We start from the raw sequence: 22,354 nt of genomic DNA, 5'->3' as shown, positions 1-22,354 counted from the left end.
GGGGTGATTTGAATTTTTAGGGTTTTTTCATTCATTTATTTTTTTAATTTTACCCTAGGGAAGTATATGGGGATTTTACTAATCATTTATTATAATGTGCCACTGGCACATTTTAACAACTAGTCAGAAGTCATACAGCCTCAGGTCTTACAAAAACCGTTGCTGTCATGGAGACAGACTGTTGCTCCCCAATTATGTCACGATCAAAGCCAAGATGGTGGCACCCCTTCATATATTCTCGTACATCCAGTATATATACATCATAGTACATGCACAGTATATAAACAGAATATATACAAATACATACAGCATAAACACATCATATATGCATACAGTATAAACACCTACAGTCCAAGAGTCTTCTCTTCTTCAATTCATGCTTTCATTTTCTTATTATGTGGACAGAAGGCCACAGATAAGAAGTCAGTGCCTCCCTGACACTCCGGGCCCCAGAGTGTGGCTCCTACCACAGTGGGTACGCCACTGCCGAAATGATAAATTAATAGGAATATTCAAGATTTATTTAAATTAATCATTTATATCAAAATAGTATGAGATCACTATTACTCTGCAGGGCTATATATCCCCTATATTTTTTGTACATTTATCATAGATCAGTACAAGTGAAATGTATGAACTGTATGAACTATGTGCTCATTTGCATATTTTTGCCATGTTTTCCAATTGTCACGGTACAAGTCACACATTTAAAGTTTAATCACAACTTTTCTATTCAACAGATGTTACATTCTTGCAGCTTGTACAGTCAGTAGAACTTATCCTGGGAGCCTAACACTAATGATGACAAGGAAACGCACCACTGCTAGTAAGACATATCATTTCCATTCTTGGGTGCTTTACTAGAAAGATATTTAGCTAGAGATCTTTCAGTTTTTGTTTTCTAAAAAACTAAATATCTGTTAATCCACTGGGATTCCATCAGTAAAACAGCAAAAAGTTGGAGATTGTTTTCATTTAATTATTAATGTATGACACAGGAGTAAGATAAATAACCCTTGACCCTTGCTGCCTATTTTGCTATTGTACTTACCAAAGGGTATAAAGAATTGAAGCTTTATCAGTTTACCTATAAAAAATCCCCTCCAAAATCATATTCAAATCAGTTAAAATGTGTGACTTGTGTGAAGAGCTAGACTATGATTTGTGTGTAGGCCTAGACTATGATTTGTGTAAATACCTAGACTATGATTTGTGTGAAGGCCTAGACTATGATTTGTGTAAATACCTAGACTATGATTTGTGTGAAGACCTAGACTATGATTTGTGTGTAGGCCTAGACTATGATTTGTGTGAATACCTAGACTATGATTTGTGTGTAGGCCTAGACTATGATTTATGTGAAGACCTAGACTATGATTTGTGTGAAAAGCTAGACTATGATTTGTGTGAAGGCCTAGACTATGATTTGTGTGAATACCTAGACTATGATTTGTGTGAAGGCCTAGACTATGATTTGTGTGAAGGCCTAGATTATGATTTGTGTGAAGAGCTAGACTATGATTTGTGTGAAGGCCTAGACTATGATTTGTGTGAAGACCTAGACTATGATTTGTGTGAAGACCTAGACTATGATTTGTGTGAAGACCTAGACTATGATTTGTGTGAATACCTAGACTATGATTTGTGTGAAGGCCTAGACTATGATTTGTGTGAAGGCCTAGATTATGATTTGTGTGAAGAGCTAAACTATTATTTGTGTGAAGGCCTAGACTATGATTTGTGTGAAGACCTAGACTATGATTTGTGTGTAGGCCTAGACTATGATTTGTGTGAATACCTAGACTATGATTTGTGTGTAGGCCTAGACTATGATTTATGTGAAGACCTAGACTATGATTTGTGTGAAGAGCTAGACTATGATTTGTGTGAAGGCCTAGACTATGATTTGTGTGAATACCTAGACTATGATTTGTGTGAAGGCCTAGACTATGATTTGTGTGAAGGCCTAGATTATGATTTGTGTGAAGAGCTAGACTATGATTTGTGTGAATACCTAGACTATGATTTGTGTGAAGGCCTAGACTATGATTTGTGTGAAGGCCTAGATTATGATTTGTGTGAAGAGCTAGACTACGATTTGTGTGAAGACCTAGACTATGATTTGTGTGAAGACCTAGACTATGATTTGTGTGAAGACCTAGACTATGATTTGTGTGAAGACCTAGACTATGATTTGTGTGAAGGCCTAGACTATGATTTGTTTGAAGACCTAGACAATGATTTGTGTGAAGACCTAGACTATGATTTGTGAGAAGACCTAGACTATGATTTGTGTGAAGACCTAGACTATGATTTGTGTGAAGACCTAGACTATGATTTGTGTGAAGGCCTAGATTATGATTTGTGTGAAGACCTAGACTATGATTTGAGTGAAGACCTAGACCAGTGATGGCAAACCTTTTAGAGACCGAGTGCCCAAACTACAACAAAGACCCGCTTATTTATCGCAAAGTGCCAACACAGAAATTTAATTTATGATTTATACTTCTCTGTCACAGTTTTCATTGATACCAGCACTCTGAGGACACCAATAAGGCAAAAAATAGTCCCAGGTCGAGCTGTCACTTTAAATTACCTCTGTGCACAGCAAGTCCTGGGCTGTCTGGGACTGCAGGAAGATACCTGGGGTCATCTCTGGTGATGGCCTGAGTGCCCACAGAAAGGGCTCCGAGTGCCGCCTCTGACACCAGTGCCATAGGTTAGCCATCACTGACCTAGACTATGATTTGCGTGAAGACCTAGACTATGATTTGTTTGAAGGCCTAGGCTATGATTTGTGCAAAGACCTAGACTATGATTTGTTTGAAGACCTAGACTATGATTTGTGTGAAGACCTATACTATGATTTGTGTGAACACCTACACTATAATTTGTGTGAAGACCTAGACTATGATTTGTGTGAAGGCCTAGAAAATGATTTGTGTAAAGACCTACACTATGATGTGTGTGAATACCTAGACTATGATTTGCGTGAAGACCTATACTATGATTTTTGTGATGACCTAGGCTATGATTTGTGTGAAGGCCTAGGCTATGATTTGTGCAAAGACCTAGACTATGATTTGTGTGAAGACCTAGACTATGATTTGTGTGAAGACCTAGACTATGATTTGTGTGAAGACCTAGACCATGATTTGTGTGAAGACCTAGACTATGATTTGTGTGAAGACCTAGTGTAACGTCCGTGCCTGAATGTCCCTCTATCCGCAGTTGGCGGAATACATGGCGTATTTGTGTGTGAACTGTGGCTTAATTCTTGTGTTTGGATTAACTGAGCCACACCCTGCTCCTTGCATTTCTGTCCTGCCCAGAAAGGGTTACTAGCCTGATGGACAGTTCCTCCAGTGTGCTGCTGGAGGCGTGTCCGGGATCGGCTTTAAATACCTGCCCATTCCCATCATACCTTGCTGGTTATTTTGAGTTTGACCTGTGTATATCTTGCTTGATCTTGATTTTGAGTCTGACCTGTGTATATCCCTCCTGTACCTGTATCCATCAGGCTTGCTGGTTAATTTTAGTCTTGTCCTATCTGTGTATCGAGCTCAGTTTTACCTGTCTCTGTTTATCCTGCCTTGTACCTGTATCTGTACCTGACCTGTGTATATCTGCTTGACCTGATCTGTATATTACCCGTTTGATCTTGACCTGACCTGTGTATATCCTATCTGTATCTGGATATCGGCCTGAAGTCCTGTATTCTGTGCACCAGTGTGAACACTGGTCTATTCCTGTATTCCGGTTTCCTGTTCTGTCCCGTGTCTGTATTCTGTGTACCAGTGTGATCACTGGTCTATTCCTGTATTTCGGTTTCCTGTTCAGTCCTGCGTTTGTATTCTGTGTACCAGTATGTACACTGGTCTTTACCTGTATTTCCGTTACCTGTCCGCTCCACCATCCAGCAGCTGCCAGACGAAGTAAGTGTCCCCTGTCCTGTTGTAGGGTCACTCAGGGACCGTCAGTTAGGTTCCTGATAGTGGGTTCGCCCTTATCAGGGCGGTTTATCTGCTTTAGGCAGGGCCTTAGCCCGCAGGGACGTCGCAGGGTGAGTTCGCCATCACTTACGTAGTCTGACAGCTAGCGCCAAGTCTGGTTGTGGTTGCGCGTTTGCTGGACGGGTGCTGACATAATAACCAGCCTTACCTACACTATGGAGGCCATGGAAGCTGTTGTTGCTCAGGTACAGAGTCTGGCTCACATGTTGCAGAATCTGTCTGAATGTGTGCAGCAGCAGGAACAGCGCCTCCCTTTGATTTCTGGTCAGACTGTGTATGAGCCGAAGGTTAAGCTTTCTTATCTCTTCGCTGGAGACATTTTTCCCTTCAGGGAGAGTTGCAAGCTGTATTTCTGCCTTAGGTCCCAGTCTTCTGCTAATGATGCCCAGAGGGTAGGCATCATGTCACTTCTTCGTGGAAGCCCTCCTCCCAACCTCTATGGGAATAGTGAGGGTCCGGTGGCCCCTCATAAAAGGGGGGGTACTGTAACGTCCGTGCCTGAATGTCCCTCTATCCGCAGTTGGCGGAATACATGGCGTATTTGTGTGTGAACTGTGGCTTAATTCTTGTGTTTGGATTAACTGAGCCACACCCTGCTCCTTGCATTTCTGTCCTGCCCAGCAAGGGTTACTAGCCTGATGGACAATTCCTCCAGTGTGCTGCTGGAGGCGTGTCCGGGATCTGCTTTAAATACCTGCCCATTCCCATCATACCTTGCTGGTTATTTTGAGTCTGACCTGTGTATTTCTCTCCTGTACCTGTATCCATCAGTCTTGCTGGTTAATTTTAGTCTTGTCCTATCTGTGTATCGAGCTCAGTTTTACCTGTCTCTGTTTATCCTGCCTTGTACCTGTATCTGTTCCTGACCTGTGTATATCTGCTTGACCTGACCTGTATATTACCCGTTTGATCTTGACCTGACCTGTGTATATCCTATCTGTATCTGGATATCTGCCTGAATTCCTGTTTATATCTGTCCCTGTCTCAGTCCTGTGTCTGTATTCTGTGCACCAGTGTGATCACTGGTCTATTCCTGTATTCCGGTTTCCTGTTCAGTCCTGCGTTTGTATTCTGTGTACCAGTATGTTCACTGGTCTTTACCTGTATTTCCGTTACCTGTCCGCTCCACCATCCAGCAGCTGCCAGACGAAGTAAGTGTCCCCTGTCCTGTTGTAGGGTCACTCAGGGACCGTCAGTTAGGTTCCTGATAGTGGGTTCGCCCTTATCAGGGCGGTTTATCTGCTTTAGGCAGGGCCTTAACCCGCAGGGACGTCGCAGGGTGAGTTCGCCATCACTTACGTAGTCTGACAGCTAGCGCCAAGCCTGGTTGTGGTTGCGCGTTTGCTGGACGGGTGCTGACACCTAGACTATGATTTGTGTGAATACCTAGACTATGATTTGTGTGAAGGCCTAGGCTATGAGTTGTGTGAAGACCTAGACTATGATTTGTGTGAATACCTAGGCTATGATTTGTGTGAAGGCCTAGGCTACGAGTTGTGTGAAGACCTAGACTACGAGTTGTGTGAAGACCTAGACTACGAGTTGTGTGAAGACCTAGACTACGAGTTGTGTGAAGACCTAGACTACGAGTTGTGTGAAGACCTAGACTACGAGTTGTGTGAAGACCTAGACTACGAGTTGTGTGAAGACCTAGACTACGAGTTGTGTGAAGACCTAGACTACGAGTTGTGTGAAGACCTAGACTACGAGTTGTGTGAAGACCTAGACTACGAGTTGTGTGAAGACCTAGACTACGAGTTGTGTGAAGACCTAGACTACGAGTTGTGTGAAGACCTAGACTACGAGTTGTGTGAAGACCTAGACTACGAGTTGTGTGAAGACCTAGACTACGAGTTGTGTGAAGACCTAGACTACGAGTTGTGTGAAGACCTAGACTACGAGTTGTGTGAAGACCTAGACTACGAGTTGTGTGAAGACCTAGACCACTGATGGCGAACCTTTTAGAAGCCGAGTGCCCAAAATGCAACCCAAACCCTTCGGACTTGAAGTGAAGTGCCAACACAAAAATTTAACTAGAATAACAAGGTTTTAATTGAGAAAACGAGCCATAGAGAGACGCCCCCCCCATATACGTAATATAGTATAAAATGCATACAGCTTGTCACCATGTAGTATAAAATGCATACAGCTTGTCGCCATGTAGTATAAAATGCATACAGAATGCCGCCATGTAGTATAAAATGCATACAGAATGCCGCCAAGTAGTATAAAATGCATACAGAATGTCGCCAAGTAGTATAAAATGCATACAGAATGCCGCCATGTAGTATAAAATGCATACAGAATGCCGCCAAGTAGTATAAAATGCATACAGAATGCCGCCATGTAGTATAAAATGCATACAGCTTATCGCCATGTAGTATAAAATACATACAGAATATATATATATATTATATATGTATGTATACACATATAAACACCTACATATACACATCACATACATATACACCCACATATGCACATCACATACATATACACATCACATACATATACACATACATATACACATTACATACATATACACATACATATACACATTACATACACATACATATACACAGATAAACTTACTTTATTTTCTTTTATTCTACAGGAAGGTTCTCCAGGAATGCATGCAGGTTACGCTGTATGCATTCTCCACTCCCACCTGGAGCGGAGGAGAGGGGGGGCTACGGAGCGGAGGAGAGGGGGGGCTACGGAGCGGAGGAGAGGGGGGGCTACGGAGCGGAGGAGAGGGGGGGCTACGGAGCGGAGGAGGGGGGGGGCTACGGAGCGGAGGAGAGGGGGGCTACGGAGCGGAAGAGAGGGGGGCTACAGAGCGGAGGAGAGGGGGGCTACGGAGCGGAGGAGAGGGAGGCTACAGAGCGGAGGAGAGGGGGGCTACGGAGCGGTAGAGAGGGGAGCTATGGAGCGGAGGAGAGGGGGGCTACGGAACGGGACAGAGGGAGCAAAGCAGTGCGGAGCGGACCGGGACAGAGTAGAGCGGACAGGGAGGGAGCAGAGCAGAGCGGAGCGGCCCGGGATAATTAATGCGCATGCGCGGTTTCTATGGGAGCGACTGAAACTTTCAGCGCTTCCCAAGTTACCGCGCATGCGCAAAAACTCTGCGGTTCTGTCTATGGAGCGGCGCGTAGTTCCGCCGCTCGCATAGACCAAATTTTTACGGGCAGAGGCTTACTGGCGATGGTACGGGTGCCAACAGAAAGGGCTTCGCGTGCCGTCTGTGGCACGCGTGCCATAGGTTTGCCATCGCTGACCTAGACTATGATTTGTGTGAAGGCCTAGCCTATTATTTGTGTGAAGACCTAGACTATGATTTGTGTGAAGGCCTAGCCTATTATTTGTGTGAAGACCTAGACTATGATTTGTGTGAAGACCTAGACTATGATTTGTGTGAAGACCTAGACTATGATTTGTGTGAAGGCCTAGCCTATTATTTGTGTGAAGACCTAGCCTATGATTTGTGTGAAGGCCTAGCCTATGATTTGTGTGAAGACCTAGACTATGATTTGTGTGAAGACCTACACTATAATTTGTGTAAAGACCTAGACTATGATATGTGTGAAGACCTACACTATGATTTGTGTGAAGACCTACACTATAATTTGTGTGAAGACCTAGACTATGATTTGTGTGAAGACCTAGACTATGATTTGTGTGAAGACCTAGACTATGATTTGTGTGAAGACCTAGACTATGATTTGTGTGAAGGCCTAGCCTATTATTTGTGTGAAGGCCTAGACAATGATTCGTGTAAAGACCTAGATTATAATTTGTGTGAAGACCTAGACTATGATTTGTGTGAAGGCCTAGACAATTATTTGTGTAAAGACCTAGATTATAATTTGTGTGAAGACCTAGACCACGAGTTGTGTGAAGACCTAGACCACGAGTTGTGTGAAGACCTAGACCACGAGTTGTGTGAAGACCTAGACCACTGATGGCGAACCTTTTAGAAGCCGAGTGCCCAAAATGCAACCCAAACCCTTCGGACTTGAAGTGAAGTGCCAACACAAAAATTTAACTAGAATAACAAGGTTTTAATTGAGAAAACGAGCCATAGAGAGACGCCCCCCCCATATACGTAATATAGTATAAAATGCATACAGCTTGTCACCATGTAGTATAAAATGCATACAGCTTGTCGCCATGTAGTATAAAATGCATACAGAATGCCGCCATGTAGTATAAAATGCATACAGAATGCCGCCAAGTAGTATAAAATGCATACAGAATGTCGCCAAGTAGTATAAAATGCATACAGAATGCCGCCATGTAGTATAAAATGCATACAGAATGCCGCCAAGTAGTATAAAATGCATACAGAATGCCGCCATGTAGTATAAAATGCATACAGCTTATCGCCATGTAGTATAAAATACATACAGAATATATATATATATTATATATGTATGTATACACATATAAACACCTACATATACACATCACATACATATACACCCACATATGCACATCACATACATATACACATCACATACATATACACATACATATACACATTACATACATATACACATACATATACACATTACATACACATACATATACACAGATAAACTTACTTTATTTTCTTTTATTCTACAGGAAGGTTCTCCAGGAATGCATGCAGGTTACGCTGTATGCATTCTCCACTCCCACCTGGAGCGGAGGAGAGGGGGGGCTACGGAGCGGAGGAGAGGGGGGGCTACGGAGCGGAGGAGTGGGGGGGGCTACGGAGCGGAGGAGAGGGGGGGCTACGGAGCGGAGGAGGGGGGGGCTACGGAGCGGAGGAGAGGGGGGCTCCGGAGCGGAAGAGAGGGGGGCTACAGAGCGGAGGAGAGGGGGGCTACGGAGCGGAGGAGAGGGGGGGCTACGGAGCGGAGGAGGGGGGGGCTACGGAGCGGAGGAGAGGGGGGCTACGGAGCGGAAGAGAGGGGGGCTACAGAGCGGAGGAGAGGGGGGCTACGGAGCGGAGGAGAGGGAGGCTACAGAGCGGAGGAGAGGGGGGCTACGGAGCGGTAGAGAGGGGAGCTATGGAGCGGAGGAGAGGGGGGCTACGGAACGGGACAGAGGGAGCAAAGCAGTGCGGAGCGGACCGGGACAGAGTAGAGCGGACAGGGAGGGAGCAGAGCAGAGCGGAGCGGCCCGGGATAATTAATGCGCATGCGCGGTTTCTATGGGAGCGACTGAAACTTTCAGCGCTTCCCAAGTTACCGCGCATGCGCAAAAACTCTGCGGTTCTGTCTATGGAGCGGCGCGTAGTTCCGCCGCTCGCATAGACCAAATTTTTACGGGCAGAGGCTTACTGGCGATGGTACGGGTGCCAACAGAAAGGGCTTCGCGTGCCGTCTGTGGCACGCGTGCCATAGGTTTGCCATCGCTGACCTAGACTATGATTTGTGTGAAGGCCTAGCCTATTATTTGTGTGAAGACCTAGACTATGATTTGTGTGAAGGCCTAGCCTATTATTTGTGTGAAGACCTAGACTATGATTTGTGTGAAGACCTAGACTATGATTTGTGTGAAGACCTAGACTATGATTTGTGTGAAGGCCTAGCCTATTATTTGTGTGAAGACCTAGCCTATGATTTGTGTGAAGGCCTAGCCTATGATTTGTGTGAAGACCTAGACTATGATTTGTGTGAAGACCTACACTATAATTTGTGTAAAGACCTAGACTATGATTTGTGTGAAGACCTACACTATGATTTGTGTGAAGACCTACACTATAATTTGTGTGAAGACCTAGACTATGATTTGTGTGAAGACCTAGACTATGATTTGTGTGAAGACCTAGACTATGATTTGTGTGAAGACCTAGACTATGATTTGTGTGAAGGCCTAGCCTATTATTTGTGTGAAGGCCTAGACAATGATTCGTGTAAAGACCTAGATTATAATTTGTGTGAAGACCTAGACTATGATTTGTGTGAAGGCCTAGACAATTATTTGTGTAAAGACCTAGATTATAATTTGTGTGAAGACCTAGACTATGATTTGTGTGAAGACCTACACTATAATTTGTGTGAAGACCTAGACTATGATTTGTGTGAAGACCTAGACTATGATTTGTGTGAAAACCTAGACTATGATTTGTGTGAATACCTAGACTATGATTTGTGTGAAGACCTATACTATGATTTTTTGTGATGACCTAGCCTATGATTTGTGTGAAGACCTAGACTATGATTTGTGTGAAGGACTAGGCTATGATTTGTGCAAAGGCCTAGGCTATGATTTGTGTGAAGACCTAGACTATAATTTGTGTGAAGGCCTAGACCACGATTTGTGTGAAGACCTAGGCTATGATTTGTGCAAAGACCTAGACTATGATTTGTGCAAAGACCTAGACTATGATTTGTGCAAAGACCTAGACTATGATTTGTGTGAAGACCTAGATTATGATTTGTGTGAAGGCCTAGATTATGATTTGTGTGAAGGCCTAGACTATGATTTGTGTGAAGACCTAGACTATGATTTGTGTGAAGACCTAGACTATGATTTTGATTACCTGTTTTTGCAAACACAACCAGTAGATCAGCCAGCCAAGACCAACCTACCATGTTGGCTCAAGGTTAAGGAACAAGGTTCCCTAAAACTCAAGTTACAAACGTTTTAGTTTCCAAAATTCTCACATTAAAGATTTGTAGGTGTGGGACCATAATCAACCAAACATTATGTATTTTATGGTCAGGACAACAATATTTAAACATATTGACAGAAGTTGAAAAAGGTTTGTGATCAGCCATATTTTCCATGTGTTCATGTTCTTTAGACACTAGAACAAGGTTCACATTTGCCCTGTAAACATTTTGCACATAATTTTATATATTCCCTATGTATCTCACTGGTATGTTCACTTTGCCTTTATCTCAGCCTTATGTCAGCTTCATTGCTTTAAAGTTATGGAACATCAATGAATCTTCACTAAAGGGCATATTCATTAAAATTCAATTTATTACATAAAATATCATATTCTATAGAATGCTCTGGAGGGTTATCCATGTTCCTTCCAGCTTTTAAATGTTTTTTTCCATCAATGAAATATTTTATTAGATAATAAATCATTTGGTGTCATTGAAGAATTCCCACATCTATATAAAAGTATGTAGTAGAAGGCTCCCTAGAAGATGTCAAAGTTTTGTTTCATTTGTTGGTCAAAGAGGAACCTTTAAGTGAATGGATCTTCCCAGCGAAATGAAACACAAAGTAGTTCAAGAAATGACACCAGAAAAATTACAAAAGTTACAAAAGTAATCACTGGAGATGAGCGAGCACTAAAATGATCGAGTGCTCGTTATTAGAGACAAACTTTTCCCGATGCTCGAGTGCTTGTCTGGAATAACGAGCCCTATTGAAGTCAATGGGAGACTCGAGCATTTTTCACTGAAAGAACACATTGCAAGAAGAACACTGAAGAACACATTGCAGATGTTTGCAGATGTTTTCACTGAAAGAACACTGAAGAACACATTGCAGATGTTTCCGTACATCTAACTTATCCGAAGACACGCGTGCAGAACGGTGTTCTTCACAATAGTATGTGAAGAATAATATGCGTGAAGAACACATTGCAGATGTTTCCATACATTTGAGACAATTTGCATTTTCATTCTGCTCAATCAATCAAGCTGATAATTTCAAAGTCTAAAATAATCCCAAAAATAGTTCTGCAGAGAAAGACACAAGTTTTTAACTGATGATGTACCAAAGTTCTTGAACATTTTGGGACTTTTGATAATATAGGTCTCAAAATCATCAGGGCTGAAAATACTGTCCATTCTTCATCTACAGAAGGCGTTCCATCTGTTAGGATTACCTTATATATTAGATATAGTAGATTTGGAATTTGATATTTGCTTTACATTCAATCCTTTCAACAAAAGGCTTTCATGTGGACTTCTTAGCTGATTTATTCCTTTTTTGTTTTTGGATATTTGACATATAACATGATCTTAAAACATGATTTTATCAATGTTTTCTCTAAGTTAAAGTTTGCACATGTGATTACTTTGATTTGATTATAAAAATGTCAAATAAAACCTAAAGAACCTGAAGAGTACCATTAAAGGACTTATACGACCAGGATCAAGGATTATAAACTAAGCACACTGACATACTGGTGTGTCCCCCCTCTGGCAGGATCGTCTCTTCTTTAGCTTATGCGAATGAGACTGTTAGGTGTTATTGGGGCCTGGAGCCCCTCAGGCTCATTTGCATAATTTTTAAAGTCTTTTTTTTCTTAAGCACAAGGGCATAAGAGGTTTAAAGAAGAGCAGAACCAGTCAGAGGGGACACACACCAGTATGTCAGTGTGCTGGTAGATGCCTTTTCATATTTTTATTAATGGCCTCAAAGAGGGTTTACACAGTAGAGTTTCAATATTTGCAGATGATATTAACTCTGTAAAGTAATGAATACAGAATAGGATAGTATAATATTACAGAGGAGTTTGTAAAAACTGGAGGTCTGGGCTGACAAATGTAGTGTCATCAAAATATCAGTGAGCCATCAATAGGCAAATGACCCAAAAATTGGTCTCTGTGCTGCTTCTCTAATTCTTTTTAATTAATAGTTTAATAGTTTTAATAGTCAATGAATTCATTGAATGTGGTGAATATAAGTGGATAAGGAAACGTTTTCTGTTGTAAAGTAGGCCCAAGTTAAGCTCAAGATTCCACACTATACCCACGTATGCCAAGCGTTCCTAGACATCCCCCAATGTGTATGCCAAAGTCCCAGCCTGAGCCGAAACGTCCACTATAAAACTGTTTGTTATGAATAAAAAACTGCATTATCTACAAGAGGTAGTGCAAAGAGGTTTTCCTACGAAGGAAAGTTAGGCCATATCCACTGAGACCCCCGCAGATCGTGAAAAAGAGGGGTTCGTCGCTCCGTCAGATTAATGGAGCAGACAGCCGTGCATTCATTTCTATGGAGCTGACGGAAATCAGTGAGCGCAGAGCTCGCCAATTTACGTCAGATCCATAAAGATTAGTGGAGCAGAACGGTCATGCGCGGCAGTCTGCTCCATTAATTTGACGAAGCGACAAACCCCTCGTTTTCGCGATCTGCGGGTGTCTCAGCACTGAGACCACCACTGATGAGCAAGTTAGGCCCTATCCAAAGGATAGCTTTCCTTTGTGGAAAAAACTCTTTAATGGGGTTGTCAAGTTTCCACAAAATATTAATGTTTATAAAATGAAAGGTTCTGCAATTTTCCATTATCATATAGGAAGCTTCAATGTTTAGTCCCTGTGAATGGTCATTAAGCTGGAAAATTTTGACATTTTATCCCCGCCATTACTTTATCATGCCCCATCTCTGACATAAGTATCATCTACCACATCTCAATTATGCAAAGTTTTTTTATAGAAATTTGGGATCCCAATTAAACTAAAAATGTTGGTATATGCCGCTATTATACCCTTTAGAAGGCATATCAAATTAACACAGCTTCAGCATCAAATATGGGTAATAAAGACACATCCTATATAAATTACTTATTGACATACAAAAACTAAAAACTAGATCTAATTTATTTATCTAGGGATATTTGATTCTTCCCATTGCTACCTCCAGGTATATCTTACATGACACATTGCACTTTCTTAACAAGTAATTTTGATGGAAAAAACATATCCATAGATCTGAGGAAATCAGCTTCTTGCTATACATCAAGATAGATGTATCTGCCAGCTGGGGCTAATGCTTATATACCCTGTTTCCCCTAAAATAGGACATCCCCCGAAAATAAGACCTAGTACAATTTTGTTGAATCTTAGAAATATAAGGCCTCCCCTGAAAATAAGACCTAGTGGCAGTCATTGCTACATCTCACCCCAAGCTGTACATTAGTATTAATAGATTTTTTAGCTGCTACAAGGGGTTGTGACATGGGTGAAGAATTGCGGAATAAAATCACTGACTGTTGCAGGACAAATGCGCTACAAGCAGCTACCTGGACATGAAGTGGTCATTTAAGAAAAGTGCTATTACTAAACATGAGAGACTGGGGCCAAATATTCCAATAGTTCAGAGTTTGGAAAGTTATAAGGATGTTTTAGAAGTTGATTTTTAAACATTTTTTAAACGTAAATTCTTGTTCATGGAAAAATAAGAATCCCCTGAAAATAAGACCTAGTGCCTCTTATAGAGCAAAAATTAATATAAGACACTGTCTTATTTTCGGGGAAACAGGGTAATAATGACAGCGTGGTAGCAGCTTTGAATATTGGCCAGCAATACATTGCCTACGCAAGAGGTGGATTATATTATGACCCACTGCCACCGAGTTACGTGAGGTTTAATGATCTGTTTTATGACATCCGAACCGTTACATATTAGATCTCAGCATTATAACGTCTTGAGACTATGACAAGGATGACGTATCATTCTTCCTTACAGCAATTCCCAGATGGAAAAACAATGCCATTAACCATTTCACTCCAGGCTCCCATAGCAGCTGTGCATCCCATTAGATGCAATAGTCGGGAGCATTATAGCGGGACTGATAATGGAAGCTAAGATTGTTGAATTTGTTATGAATACAATCCAGCATGTTAATCTGCGAGATAAAGAGAAACCAGAGTTATTCAGATTAGAAAGGGATTCCAATGTAATGTCAGATTAAAATATCAATTCAATAGCGGGCAATTTGTCTGTGAAATGTTCGGAGCATGTAAATCTCTTTTACTTTTGTGCTTCAAGCACTTTCAGCCTTAGGACTCGGATTAATAGAAATTGCATTGCTGCTTTTTATGTCGATTAAAAAATAAGGTCATAACCCTTCAGTGAACTAATGATCCATTGCTCTGAATGTGGAGAGACCATCAATATTAAGCCATGGATAACACCTTTAAGTGAGATGTTGATAATTTGTTAGACAATGGCTAAAAAGCTATCCAGATAATGATGGGTCCTATGTGTTAGGTCTCTTTCATTTAATTTTACTCTATGGTAAATGTTTTCACAGGAATGTCGGAGGTACTCAGAGTCCGAGAAAGCAGCCCCCTCCTGCTCTGAGTAAAAGCTTTAGCAGCCTCCTGGTTAGATACTACAGCAGTAACTCAGAAGTGCAGGATCTTGGGTGTACTTATTAGGGTAAGGATTCATGTAAATGGCTGTGTGCTCGACCGGCCCGGATCCCAGCAATCACAAGGCCGAGAGGAGGAGGTGGGAGGATGAGCGCTCATCCCACCTCTGAGCGGCTAAGCAGATGAGCGGCTGCGCCGCAAATCTACCAGGCTGTAGGACATGTCCTATATTTTGTGGCACAATGTGCCACACTATGTGTGGTCACCGCACTGTAACCAGGAGCCAAAAAAGTTGATGGAGGCAGTGATCTGGTCAAAAATCATGCAACCAGATCATTGCCCCCAAAATGGCAAGATAAGGAACCACTCCACTTGCCCCATCCTATATACCACAGCAAATATTCTCACCTTGTACAATGCCCCATTACCCCTCCCCTCTTATTGTGGTCTCTTTTTCTGCCCCACCTCTTATTATGAACCAGTCTCTGCATCCCCCTCCCCTTTCATTGGTCCCCATTTCTCTGCTCCACTTTCTTATTATTCCCCTTATCTTCTCTTTTTATTTTGCCCCCTCTCTGCTCACCTTCCTTATACCCCCCACTCCCCTTCTTGTTGTGCTTCCCCTTTTATTGTGACCCCCTTTCGCCCCCCTTCCTTATTATGATCCCTCTCTTATTGTGCCCACCACTCTGCTGTCCTTTTTATTGTGCTCCCCTTCCTTATTATGCTTCCCTCTCTGCTTCACTTTTCATTGTGCCCTTTCTCTGCTCCCATTTTTATTGTACTCCCCCTCTCTGCCCTAAGCTCCCCCTCTTATTGTGCTCCACCTTTCTGCTCCCCTTCCTTATTATAGTACCTCTCTGCTCCCCTTTTTATTGTGCCCCATTTCTGCTCCCCTTCTTATTGTGCCCCCCTATCTGCTCCCCTTCTTATTGTGTCACCCTCTCCGCTCCCCTTCTTATTGTGCTCCCTCTTTCTGCTTCCCTTCCTTAGAATGCCTCCCTGTCTGCTCCCCCTCTTATGGCCCCTCTTTGTTGAATACAAGAGGCCGGCCTACCTCTTCCTCTGTACTACAGCAGTCTGATGACACACTGTGATGGCGTCACTGCGCCTGCCAATCTCTGCTGTGTACAGACATGGCAGAGACCCAGCGGTGATACAGAGATCTAAACGCTCTGTTTATCACCATAGCAATTCATCCAACTCTATTGGCGACTGGAGGACGCCGATGGAGTAGATGCCCTGGCCTATACCTCTCGTCAGGCATCACTGTGTGTATAATACCTGTTCTGTGACATCACTGTGTGTATACTGTAGTTCCTGTGCTGTGACATCACTGTGTACATTATCTCAGTACTGTGACATCACTTTGTGTAATATCCCTGTACTGTGACATTACTCGTGTATAGATATATATAGCACACAATAATACTATTACCTAGGTGCCAGACTAGGACCTAGACAGAGAGAATTGAAATAACACAAAAAAGGCAGCAGTCAAGGATTTAAAGTGAAAAAATGACTGTTCTTTATTCACAATAAGTCACAACGTATCCGCCCCTAGTGGCTGAAGCCTTCCATAGTTCCCTTTTTTGTGCTCTCTATATATAGGGGCTATAGGGGTAGCTATTCTTTCATTATTCATTTTGTGTCATATACATGTATAAAAGATTCCCAATAAGTGGTTTCTGCAATGACCTCTCAAACCATGGCACATCACTGACTAATCCCAGCAAGTACAGTTCATTATCAAATTATAAACTCCAGGGCCACATACTGTATGTACCTCGAAGGTACAGTGACCTGCATTATAAACATGCCTGTCATGAGTAGATCTGTGGCCTCCATTTTTATTGATTTGAAAACACACAAAGAGAAGAAAAAGGTTGAAGGGCCTGAACATTTTTTTATTTTGGGTCTTGCTTTAGAATTTTGAGAATAGATATTTTTTTATCTATAGTAAAATAGAGTAAGCCCTTAACTTTTTAACAAACAAATACAACTAGTACTTCATATAGCCACAGATAGTGGATTATAATATAGGCGTTTTGGGTGGTAGCTCGAGACCCATACCTTCCAGGGAGCCCTTGGCCACCCAACACATTTTATAATCAGAAGGACCTTCACTAATAAAATCCTTGTACATCTGTTCCTGCTCTCAATACATATCTACACAAGAGGCTTTGAAGCTCCTCCAAAGGTCCTGAAACCACAGATTGGGACCCATCCTCAATCTGGCTAGAGACCTGAGTTGTAATACATTGTGCCAGTTAAAAAGATATGCTTTTTTAACCAACCACCCTTCAAGTTTGTGGCCGCATATAAGTCCCAATAGATGGCTATGGCACCCGGCGGCACTAAGGTGCAAACACCTGTGGCACCATATCGTGCACAAGGAAAGACAGAGCATTATTTTTTTTCTAGTGTGTGTTTACGTCTGTTTAATGTTTCATCCTTTTTAATTGTAAGCACTGTCCCTTTTATATTAAATGTTCATTTAATAAGAGCCTTCTTGTGTTCTAACAATTCCATACCTCTGAGGACACACTGGGGCACATTTACTTACCCGGTCCAGTCGCGATCCAGCGGCGCGTTCTCTGCTCTGGATTCGGGTCCGGCCGGGATTTATGAATGTAGTTCTTCCGCCGTCCACCAGGTGGCGCTGCTGTGCTGAAAGTCATCTCATCGCGCCGGAATGCACCACCTCGGACCAGGTGAAGGTAAGCGCTCCCCAAGCGACACTCTTTCGGTTTTTAAATGCGGCGGTTTTTCCGAATACGTCGGGTTTTCGTTCGGCCACGCCCCCCGATTTCCGTCGCGCGCATGCCGGCGCCGATGCGCCACAATCCGATCGCGTGCACCACAATCCCTGGGCAATTCAGGTACAATCGGCGCAAATCGGAAATATTCGGGTAACACGTCGGGAAAACGCGAATCGGGCCCTTAGTAAATGACCCCCACTATCTACATTGATTTCTTAATTTGTGACTGTAATCTAATATTGTTGCATAACATATTTTAGGTGTCTTGTCAGCCTATATATGTATCACTCAGGTTCTTGGAGGGCGGAGAGCTGTCAGATTACAGTCCAGTTAGATCCAGTCAGCGAGCAGCAAGGTTCCTGAAAAGCCAAAAAAGTTTTTATTCTCCAGATTTCACCACCCTGTCATAAGATAACAATTAGCCAGTTTTAGGTACAAGGGGAATAATTTATTATGTAAATGTACTCTCTGAATACCATAGGCCTCCTATTGAGATCCTGTGTTGCGCCTTTATAGTGCCATATGATTCTACAGTATTATGGAGGATTTGCAATTTGCGTTTTAATAGGATTTAGATAAAGATAAAACAAGAAAAGTGTAATGCCACACTATAATTCTCTGTTAATTTATAACCCGCTGTTGTGAAAATTCTTTTGTATGGCTTTTGGGGAAATGGGAACAGACAGGATCCTGTGCATTTATTAAAATTTACCAGCTGTGAGGGTTTCCTTTGCTTCAAAGGGTGTAATATACAGTGAGCGGAACTTTCCATGCGACCATTCAAATAAAATGTTAAAGACAACATCTGACTGATAAAGGAATACAGACGGATATTCCCATTGCCTCTCCATTATAAAATTTGATCACACACGGGCATTTTATTCCAGGAGCTGCGACCACAGAGATATGGTAATAGCTGCACTGCCATCTGTTTTCCACTGTGATCAAAGCTCACCGCTCTAAAAACAATGGAGGCTTTATAATAAAGGAGGACGGACCTAAATCAGTAACTTATTATGAGATTATTTGGCACAATCATAATATGAAGAATGTGTGACAATGCATAGGAAGATACTGGTGTAGAATGATGGATTATCAGGCTCAGGAATCATACCGCATTATTCCCAATGACTAAGGGTCATAACAACCATCTAGTTATTCAACCAGATATATTTTGACAAGAGTAGAGAACATCTGCTGCCAGCTACAAAGCAGACTGAGGGCTGTCGGGTGAGATCAGTTTCTTGGCATCGACATACTGTCAGTCAATCGCAGCAGAATGTAGCAGGACCTAATGACTTGTTTCATATCAGTGTCCATATCGTATTGTTATAGATCTAATCCACTGTTTTCTTATTTGTTGTACTTATGCTCTTTGTTCTCAACTACAACTACAGTCATGACCAAAAGTTTTGAGAATGACACCACAAATATTATATTGTCACATGATCTGTTGTCCTCTGGTTTTTATGTGTGTTTGTCAGATGTTTTTATCCCATACAGAAATACAAGTGCAATCATATTATTAGTAACAAAAGCTTTTATTGACAGTTAGAATGAGTTACTGCAGCAAGTCAATATTTGCAGTGTTGACCCTTCTTCTTCAGGACCTCTGCAATTCTCCCTGCAATTCTCCTCTGCGATTCTCTCTGGCAGCTCTCAATCAACTTCTGGGCCAAATCCTGACTGATAGCCGTCCATTCTTGCACAATCGATGCTTGCATTTTGTCACAATTTTTAGGTTTTTGTTTGTCCACCCTTCTCTTGATGATTGACCACAAGTTGTCAATGGGATTAAGATCTGGGGAGTTTCCAGGCCATGGACCCAAAATCTCTATGTTTTGTTCCCTGAGCCATTTAGTTATCACCTTTGCTTTATGGCAAGGGGCTCCACCATGCTGGAAAAGGCATTGTTGATCACCAAACTGCTCTTGGAGGGTTGGGAGAAGTTGCTCTTGGAGGACATTCTGGTGCCATTCTTTATTCATGGATGTGTTTTTAGGCAAGACTGTGAGAGAGCCGATTCACTTGGCTGAGAAGCCACCCCACACATGAATGGTTGCAGGATGCTTTACAGTTGGGATGAGACAAGACTGGTGGTATCGCTCACCTTGTCTTCTCCCAACAAGCTGTTCCAGATGCTCCAAACAATCGGAAAGGGGATTCATCAGAGAAAATGACTTTACCCCAGTCCTCAGCAGTCCACTCCCTGTATCTTTTGCAGAATATCAGTCTGTCCCTGATGATATTAGGCTTATGCTGTGCTAATGAAAGGAGGTATCAAGACTGTGATGAAAAATACTGCTCTTCATTTATTCCATTGAGTCACATGGTCCATTCCAGAGTAAGAATAAAAAGTATTTTACATTGTGGCTCAGAAAAAGCTATTATTTATCTACCTTTTATCTAATAAATATGTCTATCTATCTACTCAGCATCTCCTGTTCAATATTATGCTCCTGGGAGATAGTACACTATGCACAATTTCCTCAGCTCTTTTTGCCCAGCACTTCCAGCTCTATAACATGCTGCCTGCAGATAGAACACAATGGGGGTCATTTACAAAGGGCCCGATTCGCGTTTTCCCGACGTGTTATTCGAATATTTCCGATTTGCGCCGATTTCCCCTGTATTGCCCCGGGATTTTGGCGCACACGATCGGATTGTGGCGCATCGGCGCTGGCATGCACGCGACGGAAATCGGGGGGCGTGGCCGAACGAAAACCTGACAGATTCGGAAAAACCGCCGCATTTAAAAGACAAAAAGTGTTGCGGGTCTTGCACTTACCTTCACCAGGCATAGGCCGGTGAACTTCAGGGCATTCCAGTGGACCTCGGGGAACTTTAGCGCAGCAGCGCCACCTGGTGGACGTAGGAGGAACTACCTTAGTGAATCCCGGCCGGACCCGAATCCACCGCAGAGAACGCACCGCTGGATCGTGAATGGACCGGGTAAGTAAATCTGCCCCTATGTGCAATCTCCACAGATACTCCTGCTCTATAACACTATGTACAACCAGCTTAGCTAGACCTGCTCTATTACATGCTGACTGGACTGCATGTATAACATTACAGGTTCCCTAAAACATCTGCTAGTAATAATAATAATAATAGTAATATAGTTTATGATTGTTATAGTTTTTAAGATGATCATAGAATAATACTGTTACACAATATTAAATAGAATACAAATGAATAAAGATGAAACATTAACATATTTCTACTCTAATTTGTACTCTGTATGAAAACTGATGGAGATATTGCATGAAATAGTATCATGCAGTATCTGGTATTAGAATAAAGTTGCTGGGCTGTATTTCCCTGAAAAGATTTTATGCATCTTGTATATTAAAGGCACAACTTTATATCTCTGCAGGGATCTCTTTATCTGTTCTGGACATTGCTATTCAAGCAAACTGCAATGAAACAAGATGCTTCAAGTCCCTGAACGTACAATATACAGGACACCAATGTGCTGATCATTATGATGATGGCATTACCTACTGGAACATGTCTTCGTGTTACATTTTAATAAAGATGTTTACAGTCTTACAGACTAATGTCCTAATGATCACGGTTGGTAATTAACCTTACAATCCTCTTCCGTTGTCTTGGTTTCCTAGCAACTTGTTGAAACTTAGAGTGACTTCAGCGATTCTCTGGTTCAGCTTCAGATTCTGATATCACAATTATTATATGTTGCATAGCAATGAAATCACCAGGGCATCCAGAAAAATTTAGAAAAATCGCCTAGAGTCAGGTACATCTTAAGAATTAGATTTTTCCTATTTGCATCAAAAGTCGGAGTGACACGGTTACATCCACTGCCATTACCAAGGTCTTATTAATATGGGACGCAGTGATGAAGCAACTATCTATATTACTTTCATGTATCCATAAGTGGTCAATCTCTAATGCACAGTACATTTTCCTTCATACTCCAACCTCAGGAATAAAATGTAAATTTTATTTCCAGTACTTATTAAAAAAAATACAAAACATCTATCTAAAAAGGTACAAATGAAATAGTGTGGTCTGCGATGTATAGCATAAAGTAGGTTTTTGCATCAAAATGAAAAATGTCTTGCAAGATATATAAAAGGATAGAGTGCAGTACAGTTCATGTAGCACAGGTAGACCACAATACAATACATGTAGTGCAGGTAAAGAGTAGTACAGTACATGTAGTGCAGGTAGAGAGCAGTACAGTACATGTAGTACAAGTAGAGGGCAGTACAGTACATGTAGTACAGGTAGAGGGCAGTACAGTACATGTAGTACAGGTAGAGAGCAGTACAGTACATGTAGGACCAGTAGGGAGCAGTACAGTACATGTAGTACAGGTAGAGGGCAGTACAATACATGTAGTGCAGGTAGAGGGCAGTACAGTTCATGTAGTACAGGTAGAAAGCAGTACAATACATGTAACTCAGGTAGAGAGCAGTACAGTACATGTAGTAAAGGCAGAGGGCAGTACAGTACATGTAGTACAGGTGGAGAGCAGTACAGTTCATGTAGTACA

General features: G+C 42.0%; 1 long non-coding RNA gene across 1 annotated transcript in view; it reads left to right on the top strand.

Annotated features, from left to right (window-relative positions):
• LOC140117714 (uncharacterized) overlaps positions 1-21,341 on the top strand; it is a 60,919-nt gene extending 39,578 nt beyond the window's left edge. Inside the window, exons 2-3 of the long non-coding RNA XR_011853071.1 lie at positions 741-826; positions 21,209-21,341. This is a non-coding gene — a long non-coding RNA (uncharacterized lncRNA). The remainder of the gene's footprint in view (positions 1-740; positions 827-21,208) is intronic.
• Positions 21,342-22,354: the final 1,013 nt, after the last annotated feature.

This window comes from Engystomops pustulosus, chromosome 2 (assembly GCF_040894005.1).
Source record: "Engystomops pustulosus chromosome 2, aEngPut4.maternal, whole genome shotgun sequence".
Taxonomy (NCBI): Eukaryota; Metazoa; Chordata; class Amphibia; order Anura; family Leptodactylidae; genus Engystomops; species Engystomops pustulosus.
This window is presented reverse-complemented; position numbering and strand designations above follow the sequence as displayed.